Source organism: Dipodomys spectabilis, unplaced genomic scaffold (genome assembly GCF_019054845.1).
Source record: "Dipodomys spectabilis isolate Male_0828 unplaced genomic scaffold, ASM1905484v1 ptg000137l, whole genome shotgun sequence".
Taxonomy (NCBI): Eukaryota; Metazoa; Chordata; class Mammalia; order Rodentia; family Heteromyidae; genus Dipodomys; species Dipodomys spectabilis.
The window spans coordinates 9,924,428-9,937,191 of NW_024870814.1; the positions used below are offsets into that span (position 1 = coordinate 9,924,428).

A 12,764-nucleotide genomic window follows, 5' to 3' on the forward strand; every position below is an offset into this window, starting at 1 on the left:
AAGAGCTGAGGGACAGCACCCAGGCCCAGAGTTCAAGCCCCTCGACCAACAAAAAAAAAAAAAAAAAAGAGGAATTTGATTTTTAAAAATGTTTTCCTTCTTGGTTACTAAGATAATTTGTAATTAACAATAATTAATGAATTGTTTTAGCTAATGCTACATAAAAACAGAAATAAAAGTAAGTAGCTGAAAATATATTTTGAGATTAAGAAAACAAAAAATAAAACTTAAAAAAACAAATTATTGCTCTATACAAATTTGTTTTGGCCTTGCTAGGCTTGCAAATTTTTAAGTTTAACTAAATAAACAAGTGACCTTTGTTTGTTTTAGGCTTTCTTAAATATTTTATATTTTTAGTAATCTTCCATTACCACACTGCTTTTTCCTGTACCATATCTCAAGTGCAGAGGCCTTACATTGACAAAGAAATAACTAGTTCTTTCCTACCTATATTTGTCAGGTGGTTTAAACTTTATAGGTAATTTAAAAGCATCTGTTCAAATTGAAGTTATAAAAAAGATAATTTATTAATAATACATTTAATGGAAAATATTTACCAATAAATGGAAATACAAAGGTAGTTGTACGGTATTATCTCAAGTACTCTTGGTTTTATAAAATCTATGCAAAGAATGTTATGTTACTAGAGTCCACTCTGTTACTTTTCTCTTTCCTTTTTCTCTCTTCATTCCTTGCTCCATTCCTTCCTTTTTTTTATTATGAAAATACTGTACAGAGGGGATACAATTGCATAGGCAAGATAATGAGTATATTTCTTATCAAGCATTGTAGTCTCCTTCTTTGTTTCCCCTTCCCAACCCTTCCCATCCTCCCCCCAACTCCCACCTAATCCTCCTCCCCTTTCCTTCCTTTCTTTCTGTTTTGTTTCTTTCTTTTTTGACATGATATTACTAGGACTTCCAGGCTATCCATGATCATGTGATTTTCTTTGCAAATATTCTACCTGCAATATTAGAGTGACTCATGAAATAGAAAAAGAAGCTGAGAGTTGCTGAGAGAAGGTGGTGAACATGAATACAGAATATATAATAGAAAGAAGACATGGCCTCTTTCTAGACTATATTAATTTGGATAGAGGGAATCTAAATTCCAGAATGATATGATCATAGCCATGCCTGAATAACATGATGTAGGAATACTGTCTCACATTTCCTTGGTCTCTGAGCAAGGACAGTGGGCTTTTAATGTAAACTCAAAATTCAAAATAATATAGGAATATCAGCCTAATATGGAAGAGAGAGAGACTTTTGTCTATTCAGAGATTTTTGTTATTGAAAGGAGCTTCCAGCTACTAGTGTAAATAATTAATTGAATTAATAGCAATATGTTTTGAACTCTTGACGTTGTAAACAGATGTTCTATCATTTGAGTTACATCTTCCATCCTTTGTTTATGTTATTTTTTCAGTTATTGGGTCTCACACAATTTCCCTGCCCATTCTCAGGCTACATAACTCCTCTTATGCTTCTCCCATATATTAGAATCCAGGCATGTGCCATCATGTCTTTTATTACAGAAATATATTTTGTGACATTACTGGGATGTCCTGAAACACTGGTCCTCCTAATAGATGAGATTGCGATCGCAGGTAAGATCAAGCGCACTGAGAGTAAGTTTTTCTTAAAATTCAGAAATCTTTTCTTTCCAAAGGCCTTGCTCATGTAGTAAAAAGTACAAAGTATGAAATTCCTAAGTGGTTTTTATATAGGAAGGAAAACACCAAGTGATCCATCTGATTTTGTTGTACACATGCACACACACACACACACACACACACACACACACACACACACATACACACAAACACCAGTTGTTGCATTTCTTTCTTATAATTCTTATAGTTTGTAGAAACAAATCTAGAGAGTGTTGGTTGAAGTGCTCAGTGGAAGAGAAATACCTGAGACAGTGAACCTCCGTGAGCAGCTGTCTGAAGAATATTTTGTTTGAAGTAGAGCACTGTGAGAGGAAACTTGTTATTCTCCTGACCATAGCAATTTGCAGCACCTTCAGTCTCCACTGGATTTTTGGTAAAGTTGAAATCTGTCTCAGACCCACAGTCACTGAACCAGTTTGGGACCCCACTTTCGCTGTTGGATCCTCTATAGCTCATAAGTTTTGGAGGCTGTCCTGGTTTCTGTTGGGACCAATATCTGAAACTCTCCAAAATTCATTATCAGCATTCTCACTGGCTCTGCAGATGATGAATGCCATGTCTTGAGGAGAGAGGTCCAGAGATTCAGGAGTTGGAGTCAGTACAATGTCTCCAGTGGAACCTGGAATGATAATCCTATGTCAAGAATGGACACTATGTTGAAAATGAACTGTACAACTTTGGTGAGAGGAGGGAGGGTAGTAGTGGAAGTATGAGGGAAGGGATGGTAGGCGAAAAAGAAAGGAGGAAGCAAAAATGCTCAGTAGGAAATGTACTCATTACATTGCTCATGTAATTGCAACCCTCTGTACAGTATTTCTATAATGAAAAACATACACAAAAATTCTAGTGTTTTAAAACAAATCAATATAAAATTGATCAACCTCTGGAAAGATCAAGTAAAAAAGACAAGAGGAACCCCAAATCAATAAGATCAGGGATGCTGTGGGAAAAATTAGAACAAATAACCAAACAACCACACAATTATAAAAAATTATTTGAAGAATCTATACTCACTAAGGAAAGAAAACCTAGGAGAAATGGATGAATATTTAGACAAATACAAATTGCCCTAACTGAACTAAGAAGAAATAAATCAATTAAACATGCCAATGTCTTACAATGAGATACAGGAAGCAATCAGACATCTTCCAACAAGGAAAAGTCCAGGACCAGATGGATTCACTTCGAAATTCTATAAGACCTTTAAGAAGAACTGATACCCATACTACTCAGACTCTACCAAGAAATAGAAACAGAGGGAGCTATCCCAATCTCAATCCCCAAACCAGGCAAAACCTCAACAGGAAAAGAGAAATACAGAACACTTTCCCTGTTGAACACAGATGAATAAGAACCTCTTGGATTTACTGCCTGGGCTGGTTTCAAATTCAATCCTTGCATCTCAGGTTACTGAGTAACTAGGATTACAAATGTGAGGCACAGGTACCAGCCACTTAATTTCTTTAAGTAAAAATATATGAAACATAATGAGTATATTGAAAAATATTTTACAGTAGCTTGATGATGATCAGTATGATATAGTAGAACCATTTTTTGCAGATACATGCTTACACTGATTTCTTGATTATGACTCATAATTTGCCAATATTAAAACACTAGTATCTTCTATCCCCAGTACTTTTCCTTTACTGAGACCTCTCATATTTTGCTACCATTGTGCTATTTGATATTACTTCGCACTGTTCATCAGGATGAAGTGTAAGTGTTGATGCTGGACATGATTACTTCAACAAAAATCACTGCTACACAACCATACATGCCTCTGACTTTATTCTTTCCAAATAGTGGAAACATCATCCATCATCCCTTAAAAGATAACTAGTATATCCAGTTGCCTCTGTAAGAGCACAAGAGAGACACTGAAAAAAAAAGACAGAGAGAGAGAGAGAGAGAGAGAGAGAGAGAGTCTTCATCTCTTCTCAAGCTAGTAAAACTGCCTCTAATGAAAAATTTGGATCTGGATAAAACATATATAAAAATTTTACCAATCAGATATCATATCATGCCTTTCCTTGGACACCCCAACCCAGTTTCAGAGCACCCCAGGACACCCCAACCCAGTTTTGCTTGCTCTGTGGGGCTGGGTGATTTCCTGCTGTTCTCACTAAACTCAAGGAAAGTCAGCAAATATCCCTCATCCTGAGACACCTTTCAGCCAGCGTGTTTCTCCTCAGAAACATAAGGACCTGTTGATCAAGTGTGTGAATTTTAAGTCTATTGCGTATATTGCTCATTGCTGAGGATTCCGAAAAACAGGTTCTGGGATAGCACTAAAATTTCAAAATCTTTCCATCTCCAATTCTTTCCACATACACTTATAAGACACTTTAATTATCATCGCTCCTACTGAAAATTCATGCTGACTGGGCAAACATGGTTTATCCCACCTCAGAGGGCAGTGTTTGTTCTCACACATCTGGGTGAACTGGAGATCTTACTCCATTTAAAAAATCCTGGAAAAAGAAGCATCGTTGTAAGGTGTGCTTATAAATATGCCAAATGAAGTAGAAAATATTCAGCAACAAGCACCTCAAGAATCATGGCAGTGTGAGTAGTGTCTCAGGCACATGTGCACCATGACAGCTGTGCAGCCAGCTTGTCAGGCTCAGGTTCCTATTGAGAAAGAGGTAGCATCACTCCTGTTCTCAGTGTCTTTCTTTCTTTCTTTCTTTCTTTCTTTCTTTCTTTCTTTCTTTCTTTCTTTCTTTCTTTCTTTCTTTCTTTCTTTCTTTCTTTCTTTCTTTCTTTCTTTCTTCCTTCCTTCCTTCCTTCCTTTCTTTCATTCTTTCATTATCTGCTGGCTCAGGGCCAAAAAATTTAATTTGCTCCTCCAAAGTTATTAATCTTTGTTATTTTGGGAATTCATGCTATTACCCTAAAACAGGAGGGAAGTATACTGCAACACTACCTAGCCCAGTAAGTATTTATCCAACAGAAGCCAAGATAACATCTACAGGTATTCTCTCTCTGCTGCTGACCATCACATGCATAGTTACTCCATCTGCTAAGGCCAGCCTGGACCTGACCAATATATCATAGCAACCTTTGTAAACACCTGTCAGATAGAGTGAATGGGAATTTTTGTTGAATGGGAATTCAGGTACTTTATGTGACCTCCCACATGGCTGCATGCCCAGAAATATGATGATGTAAATGTCTTTCAAGATCTGAACTCTGGGTCTTCGTTGAGTTTGAATTTGACTCGTCCTCTGGTGGTGGAATTGTGACATAACAATCTTTAGGATTATCAGTGTTTAGTAATCGTGTCTGAACTGTGGTTATTTCCTTCAATATTCACAAAACTGGACCTATTCCATCTGGTTAAGGCCAGATTCAGAAGCAAATACAATTAGTTCCTCCTCTCAGACATTTTTTTAGCAGTTCATGAAAATAAGAATAAGGACATCATTAATTCTGAGAATTTAATGGCCACAAGGTTATTGGTTACCTAAGATGTGTGTTCCCTATGAGATGTCAAATATGTGATGTTTGGCAGAGTGGTAGGGGTTCTGAGTGACACTAAAAGTTACAATGGTAGAGTGATAGCTCTGGCTCAGATTTTACATGCCAGCCTCATGCTGTCAAACTACTCACTGACTACTTGTGCTAAGAGAGGGAATCAATCAGCTGGTCCACCTTTATATTTTAACACTACCTCTTTGCCTTGAAGGCTGTCTTCACCATCTGATTCCTATGGAATGCAACAATTGCATTGACTTGTATTTGAACTTGGACATTGCGTCCTTAGGATCAACACCATGGGACTCAGCAAGCAAAAACTACATGTTTCAAAGCCAATTTTGTGATTTCCCCTGGTGCAGTTTTTGTTTAAACCACTCACATTAACTCATTTGAGTGACTTACCAAACAGATAGAATACATAGAATAAAATCAGAATAGGAGGAGGAAGTAATATTTAATAGACTTTTAGAAAAGAGTCCTTTGGGAAGAGTAACTGCTTAGCTTCTGATTCTTGTGGTCAAACTGAAGGTGAAAATACTTTTCTGGAAAACTCCTAGAGGCAGATCATTAAAGGTTTATGTAAAGGAGAAGGGAAACAATTGAGATCAAACTCAACTTTATGTAGAATTATTTCTCTGATTTGTCATTTTAAAAATATTGGGTCTATAAAAATATTGGGTATAGTGGCTCATAGCTACAAGCCCAAATACTTTGATAGAGAGAGATAAAGTGGGTAATTTCAGAACAATTTGAGAGATTAGCACCATTAATGTGAAATCTTGTGTCACACCCATAGCAAATATACACTGAGAACATCTCAGGTGTTGTCTCTAAACCTATAGACAGGTTGCAAAATCATGAAAGAGTAAACCTATGTGTATAATCTTCCCTTGAGAAAAAAGCTCCTCCAGACATCCAGCTCATGAAAGGCTACTTGGATAGTCATTTTACTTGGATTAGTTGTGCAAATTTTCACCCTCAGCAAGCTTTGGGTAGTTGGAGAATAATGGAACAAATGACAAGACCCAAAATAAATCTACATAGCTGTAGCCATCAGATATTTACCAGTATCAAAAGAATGTGTCTTCAGCCTCTTCAGTAAATGCTGCTGGCAAAATTGTTTAACTATTTGTAGACAACTAAACCTAAATCTTTATATATCACGCTGCAACAGAACCAACTCCAAATGGATCAAAGACCTCAGTGTCAAAGCAGACACCGGAAATTATTACAGGATGGAATAGTCGAAACCTTAGGTCTCCTTGGCACAGCCCGAAATTTTCTTAATAGAGACTCAGAAAAACAACCAATCTAAGAAAGGTTGGACAAATGGGCTTGCATGAAGTTGCAGACATAGCTAGCAAGATCAATAGAAAGCCCACAGATTTGGAGATCTTCACTAACCATACAACAGACAAGAGTCTCATATCTAAAATATACATGCAACTCTAAAAATTAAATCCCCCCAAAACAAATCTTCAAAGAAACAACTGCCCAATAAATAAGCGGGCTAAAGACTTACACAGAAACTTCTCTGAAGAGGAAAGAAGGATGGCCAATAGACACATGAAGAAATGCTCAACCTCTCTAGCCATAAAAGAAATGAAAATCAAAACAACATTGAGATACCACCTCAACGCAGTTAGAATGGCTATAATCAAGAATGCTAATAACAACAGATGCTGGAGGGGATGTGGACAGAAGGGAACCCTACTGCATTGTTGGTGGGAGTGTAAACTTGTTCAACCACATTGGTAAGTACTATGGAGATTCCTCAAAAGATTCCACATAGAGCTCCCCTATGACCCAGTAGTCCCACTTTTGGGCATTTACCCAAATAATCACAAAAAAGACCATATGAAAGCTACCAGGACAACTGTGTATTGCAGCATCATTTACCATAGCTAAGATATGGAACCAACCCACATGCCCCTCAGAAGAAGAATGGATCGAGAAAATGTGGTATATATACACAATGCAATTCTATGCCTCCATGAGGAAGAATGCCATTGCCCCATTTGTTAAGAAATGGAAAGACTTGGAAAAAAATAATTAAGTGAAGTAAGTCAGGCCCAAAGAAGCATAGGTCCCATGGTTTCCCTTATTTGCAATAACTAGTATATGTCTGAGACAAGCAGGTAAGGTCAGATAAGTTGATGTTAGGTGAAATGAACCCCAAGATAAGTATTCAAATGTGTTTTCTTTCATGTGATTGTTTCTAACATATTTATAAGATGATTTCTTTTTTGCATTGAATGTTCCTCCTCCACTGTAGAACCCCTGCTTTCACTGTATTTGATGTTGGTATAATTTGTGGAGAGGAAGGGAAAAAACCAATAATTTAAATAGGGATAGATGTGGACCCATTGCAACAATATGTACAAGTTGTTATGTTGAAAAATGAACTTTACAACTTTGGTAGAGGGGGTTGTTTTGCGGGGGGCAGTGGGAGAGAAGGAGAGGACTGGGAAAGGGAAACAAAGGAGGAGGGAACAATTCTTGATAAGAAACATATGCATTATCCTGTCCATGTAATAATAACCCCTGCATATGGTATTTTCACTATTAAAATAAAAAGAATGTGTCTTCAAAAATTGTGTATGTGAAAACTGTTATATACATATTGAATATAGAGTTTATTTCCTTGATCTCACAATTTCACAATAAAATGCCAAATATATCAGATATTAGGTGAGACATGAAAGTTTAAAACAACCTTAGGGAAACAAGGAAATATACTTTAAGATAAGGTCATAGGTAATTATAAACTGGAATCCTGTTGCATATGGGCAAGAAATAACAATGGGGAATACATCAAATTAAAATGTTTCTGCATATCATTAAGGAAATATATACATATATGAATAAATATATATGCAGATATGTGTGTATTCATATACATGTATATATACTTACAATATAAATGCATATATACATAAATGTGTATATACAGATATTTATATATTCATAAACTTATGTACGTATATCTATATCTAATTTATCTATCTTCACATATACCCTGGATGGTGTCTCTGATCTTCATTTTTGCTTGAAGCTAGCACTCTGTGCCTTTGACCTCAGCTCAACTTTTTGATTTTTGGTAGTTAGTTATAGATAAGAGTCTCAAAGCTTTTCCTGCTCAGGCTGGCTTTAAACCTTGATCCTCAGATCTCAACCTCCTGATTAGCTAGCATTGCAAGTATGAGTCCCCTGTGCATAGCAGGAAATCAAATCTTAAAGCAAGTAATTTATTTTTCTATTTTTGTATTTGTATTGTTTTACATCTCACTTGTTTTATTAAGGAAGTTCTTTCAATTGTTTGTTCCTTTGTAATATCTTTAACAACTTGTGATGTTTCATACAATTTTCAGCTTTTATACTTTCTTCAAGGACTTAATGTAGTTTTATATTTTATTTTTTTTGATTTCAGACTGGTAGACAAAACAGAATCAAATTTAAGTGAATTCTAATGCCATCGCTTAGGGAGAATATTTCTGAGAATTTGGGATATAGTGACGATCCTGGGCTGTGAGCTATCTCAAACCATCATTATGATCGTTACCTTTGTTGTAGAAGTGAAAATCCCTTCCTTCTCTGTTTTTTTGCAAAGTTGCAACATTAGGATTTTGTGCATTTATTGACATAAACAGGCTGACATATTCACAGAGTTGAGACGTGGAGAATATCCCAGAGTGGTTGCTGGGCCAGGTGAGAGCATCAGCAGCTCACACTGGCTTTTTCCACAGTCTGGTGAATCCCAGGGTTATGTACCCCAAACCCTAGGAGAGCTTCACAGAACTGGACATTCCTCACTCCTAGTGCCAACTTCTATATTTACCTAGGAGTGCAGATGCTAATGATTAGACTCATTTCCTGTATTAAAACAAGTCCTGCTTGGAGAATTTTAGCTGGCTTGTGTTTTACTATGTGAATCACAAAGGATGACCATATTGGAGAAGAGACATGGCCATGTCTGTGCTTCAAGGCACAGAGGAGGAGAAATGAGACAGAGATAGAGAGGAGCCTTTGCAGAAAGTTGAATGAAAAGCTTGCAATAGTTGTCAGAGCTAGGCTGCATGTGAGAAGCACTGTCAATAGGTAGAGGCACCAGAAAGTGCAGCTGGGGCAGCCTTGCCTCTCACTTCTGCTTCCCTGGGAGATTTATGTTATGGATTGTATCACTGTGGGGGGTCAGTAGCATACTGCTCACAGTAATAAGTGGCAAAATCTTCAGGTTGAAGGCTGCTGATGGTGAGAGAATAATCTGTCCCAGATCCACTGCCACTGAACCTGAATGGGACCCCAGAGGCCAACTTTGAAGTGCAAAAGATCAGAGGCTTTGGGGCTTTTTCTGGTTTCTGCTGATACCAGTTTAAATAATTGCTAATACCCTGACTGGCTTTGCAGGAGATAGTGACAGTGTCTCCTGGAGATGCAGACAGGGAGGAGGGAGACTGGGTCATCTGGATGTCACATTGGCACCTAGTATAGGAAGCATAAAAGCAAATATCTACATTATTAGTCATGTTATTAGAGATTTCCCTGAAGCCCAGTCAGCACATGGCATAATGGATAGAGAAATGCTGTCCTTCCTTACCTGGAAGGCAGAGCAGCAGGAGCCCCAGGAGCTGAGCAGTGGTCCTCATGTCCATGCTGTGTGCTGACTGGGACTGACTGCTCAACATGGTATGAACAGCCTATATGAAGTTATTGTGACAGTGGGCTGTGACCTTGGCATATGCAAAAAGATGGAAACAGCTGCAAGACTAGCTTATCTCAGGAAATCATCACAAGTCTATGGTGCCCAAATATCTTGGTTTAGAACAGAGAATGTGATTTACCTACACATCACAAGTTATGATAAATCCTCTGTCCTATGATTATATCTATTGGTGCCTTCAGGGTGAGGACCTGGTTTACTTGAGTGTCTTAATCTCAATTCTATGTAACAACATGAAAGAGAGGATTAAGGAGAAAAATGAGTGTTTCAAGCTCAGGATATCAAAATACCTGTGAACATAAGAGAAAACAGAGTTCGTCATTTAAACTATTCTAATTTCTCTAGACATTGCATCATGTCACTGACAGGGCAGAAAATATAAGCTGCTATATTTTCCAGGAACTCATGCTTCAGTCTATTCCAAAACGCACATATAAACACAAGATAAAATATGAATACAGGCTAACACCTGTAGTCCTAGCTGCTTGGAAACCAGAGATCTGAGGATCATAGTTCAAAGCTAGCCAAGAAAGGAAAGCCTGTGAGAGTCATCTACAATAAACCATCAAAAATAAATCCCCAGAAGTGTTGCTATGGCTCATGTGATAGAGCAATAGCCTTGAGCTGAATTGCTGAAGGACATTGCCAAAACCCAGAGTTCTAGCCCTATAACCAAAAAAATAATGGCTTCTCCTTCAGTAGATGTGAGACTGAGTCAAGTTCTTCCTTGTTTATGTTACTTTATTTCATAAGATAGAAAAATTATTAAAAGCAAGTATAGTAATTGTTCAAGTATGCCATGTCCTGAGGTTTGATGGCTCAAGGGCTGGAGCCAAAGCTTGTTGCTAACAGAAAAGACCAAAGTTATATCATTATTTGTGACTTGTCATAATGACCATGTACTTTTTTTTAACTGTGGGGTTTGAACTCAGGGCCTGGGCGTTGTTCCTGAGCTTTTCTGCTCAAGGCTTAAGTGGTCTACCACTCTGAACTAGAGCTGCACCTCTGTTTTTCAGGTAGTTAATTGGAAATAAGTGTTTCATCGACTTTCTTGTCTCAGCTGGCTTCAAATTGTGATCCTCATATCCCAGACTGGTGAGTAGAAGGATTACTGGCATAAACTACTAGTGACCAGCTTCCTTATGGATTTTTAATGCCTTATTTTCTCAAATGCCATACTGTGTTAATGTCTCATGTTCTCAAAAGGGCTGTAGTACATCCATAGTTCCAGTACGAGTTTAATATTCCAGATCAGATTCAAGGTAAATCACTTTCAAGCTCCATCCCATTAAGCACCTGTTCCTTAGTCCTCTTACTTCTCTTTCTTATCACATGTGCCAAAATTTCTGTTACTGCCTGAAGATGAGAGGGGCTCACCTCTACTTTCTATACCTGCAGATCAGAAGTAGTACCCTAAAGTAGCAAAGAAGAGAAAGAATAGCTGCTGTGAAGGTTGAGTAGCATTGTGAATCATTTTAAATAGCTCTTTGTTTTTGCATTAGTCTAGGTGTGAGAGGGAGGTACAGATATGTTTGGGAAGTAACTGAAGTGGTTGGAGTAAGCTAGGCATTCTGGTTGACACTGTGGCCACTTCTGATTTTTTAAATGGGATTGCTAGATGTGGCAACTTAGAAAATGAGGTCTGTTAATTTTAAGACCAATGACTTTCATTCATTGGATTTGGAATCAGGTTGAAACAAGACTAAGGACAAGGTGGCACAGCCCCAGGTACTGTGCTCTGATCTCCTTCCAGGGAAGATACAGGTACTCTAATCAAGAAAGGATCAGAACTCTGGGGAATCCATGTGACCTGCGAATTCAGATCCAGTGAATGTATGTCTAACTGTTGTCCTGTGTTGCAATGGGTGTTTGAAAAGCTTGTCTCAAGACCTGATTCTTTTCTAACATATTAATGACCTTATACATTGTCAAGAGCTTTCTAGAGTCTCTTTCCAATCCCAGTGATATTTGTAAACATCAATTGACCGTACAGTTCATAAAAAAATTAGGACAGCATTAGAAATTTCTCTTTTAAGTCATTTTTCTCTCTAGATATCAACTTATATCTATTTACAATCGTTCAGAGTGCTGCCTGTTATATGATCATGGAGGAAAGGGAAATTTTGAACCCTTCCTAACCCACGTTCATCCTGGATATTAAGTTTCAGTGAATACTTGTGAAAAGATCCAAACTCATTGTTCCATATTATGAGAATACAAAGCTTTATGTGAAAGTGAATTGCCAGCCAAATTAAGGTACACAAATGCTGTCTAAAAATTAAAAATGGATGGGGAATGGCTCATGTGGTAGAACACTTGTATAGGAGTCAGGAAGCTTTGACAAAATAAATATATTCTCCAGTTTGTCACTCAATATATTAAACATACACATCCTGTTATTGGAAGAATCTCTATAGTTTAAAATGGCTTTGTTGTAAGCTTTTATTTCTGAATTTGCATTGAAAGCATATTGATTAAAAGAATATTTAAATAAAATAGACCACATTTCATAAACTTTAGATTTATATAATTACACCTCGAAAAATTTTAAAACCTATTATAGGTAATTGAGGGCTGTAATGAAATTTTTCCTCACAAGAGTTTGTGCCTTTGATTCTGCAGGATTGAGCCATGAAATTCTTTGTGTGTGTGTGGGGGGGGGTACTAGTTTAGTCCTCCTAGCTTCTGAAGTACTCTGAACCCAAGTTCAACACTGCTGATGTGGTGCTGGTCCTGGGTCCTTCTCTGTCTAGGACTTTGGCTCTGTGAGCATGCCAGTAGAAGGCCATTGTGTCAGAACTCATTTTTTTTCTAAGAGACGAATACTAATTACAAACAAATGGAACTGAGAATTGTGCTAAGATGTGAGGCCTCTTAATTACAACT

General features: G+C 37.4%; 1 long non-coding RNA gene across 1 annotated transcript; it reads left to right on the forward strand.

Moving 5' to 3' along the window:
- Positions 1-1,979: 1,979 nt before the first annotated feature.
- Positions 1,980-9,442, forward strand: LOC122116739. The gene is made up of 3 exons (XR_006149012.1): positions 1,980-1,993; positions 5,150-5,151; positions 9,357-9,442. It is a non-coding gene; the product is annotated as an uncharacterized LOC122116739 (long non-coding RNA).
- Positions 9,443-12,764: the final 3,322 nt, after the last annotated feature.